Here is a 1,694-nt window from a genome sequence, read left to right as displayed (position 1 = left end):
TGACTCAAGCGAAACTTAAAGTTTCTACTATCCACTCTTGTTGGGCACCTAATCTTTCTTATTAAGTATGGTTGTTTGTTGGTTTTTCATGGGTATTTTGTAATTCTTCTAGAGGGTGGATCTCAGGAGCACATAGAAGTGGGCAGGCTACATGCACATTCCTGAGTGCGGGTGAAACATGATGGGGCCGAACCACGGACAGTCTAAGGGCCACTGGGAGCAGAGCAGTTTGGGTAACTAGACTGAGGTGAAAAAACAAGCTAAGACTTCTGTCTAAATATTTGGAAAGAGGGTCTCTCCATATCACAGCCCATCCAGAAACATCAGACAAATAAGAGGTAGTAGTCTGTTTAAAGGCAGGAAAGTGTAAGACAGTAACAATTTCTCCAAACTGCCACATTTTCTAAAGATGCAGCACTACTGTAGTTATGTTTGATGACATAGCTCTGGATTTGTGGACTTCTTAAAAGTCATGTGAGTGAGTTAACATGATATAAGCTGTTGCTGCTCAAGGAACACTGTGCACTACACCTTCCAGAAAAACGTGGTCTCTGTTGAGGCTGATAAAGCAGGATTGGGATTCTGCCGCCCAAAACACCCTCCTGCTATGATGTGAAAATTCCGTCAAGGAGTTCATTGCCATGAATACCCTCAATCCTTGAGTACTCGGCCAATGCCAGACCTAGGAAAGACGCAAGCTCACAAAACAGGAAAATAAGAAAAGAATAATAAGAGCCCAACCTTTATCAGTGGGACTTCTCTGTTGCTTCCATTTCCAAGTCCATCCGGCCCAGGGCTGCATTAGGGCGGCAGGGGAAGGCATCCGTTTCACTCTCCAACTCTGTTAAATGTTCTGATGAGACACACAAGGGTAACGGTCTTTTAGCATCTGTGGTAATTTTGAGATTTTTAAAAATCATTTTATTGGGGGCTCATACAACTCTTATCACAATTCATACATACATCAATTGTGTCAAGCACATTTTTACATTCGTTGTCCTCATCATTCTCAAAATATTTGCTCTCCACTTAAGCCCTTGGTACCAGCTCCTCATTCCCCACCTCGCTCCCTGCTCCCCCTCCCTCATGAACCCTTGATAATTTATAAATTATTATTTTGTTATGTCTTACACTGTCTGATGTCTCCCTTCACCCACTTTTCTGTTGTCCATCCCCCAGAGAGGGGGTTTTATGAAGAGTCTTATAATCTGTTCCACCTTCCCTCCACCCACTGGTATCACCACTCTCACCACTGGTCCTGAAGGGATCATATGTCCTGGATTCCCTGTGTTTCTGGTTCCTATCTCTACCAGTGTACATCCTCTGGTCTAGCCAGATCTGTAAGGTGGAATTGGGATCATGACAGTGAGGGGGAGGAAGCATTTAAGAATTAAAGGAAAGTTATATGTTTCATTGTTGCTACACTGCACCCTGACTGGCTCGTCTCCTCCCCATGACCCTTCTGAAAGAGGGCGTCCTGTTACCTACAGATGGGCTTTGAGTCTCCACTCTGCACTCTCCCTCATTTACAATGATATGATTTTTTGTTCTTTAATGTCTGACACCTGATTCCTTTGACACCTCGTGATCGCACAGGCTGGTGTGCTTCTTCCATGTGGACTTTGTTGCGTCTGAGCTAGATGGCTGCTTGTTTATCTTCAAGCCTTTAAGACCCCAGATGCTATATCTTTTGA

At 44.0% G+C, this 1,694-nt stretch overlaps 1 pseudogene; it reads right to left on the bottom strand.

Annotated features, from left to right (window-relative positions):
- Positions 1-746: 746 nt before the first annotated feature.
- LOC101640535 overlaps positions 747-1,694 on the bottom strand; it is a 115,700-nt pseudogene continuing 114,752 nt past the window's right edge.

Source organism: Echinops telfairi, unplaced genomic scaffold, assembly GCF_000313985.2.
Source record: "Echinops telfairi isolate 266 unplaced genomic scaffold, ASM31398v2 ScPeMD7_7407;HRSCAF=8445, whole genome shotgun sequence".
Classification (NCBI taxonomy): domain Eukaryota; kingdom Metazoa; phylum Chordata; class Mammalia; order Afrosoricida; family Tenrecidae; genus Echinops; species Echinops telfairi.
Note: the sequence above shows the minus strand (reverse complement) of the source record. Positions and strands in the feature narration are given on the sequence as shown.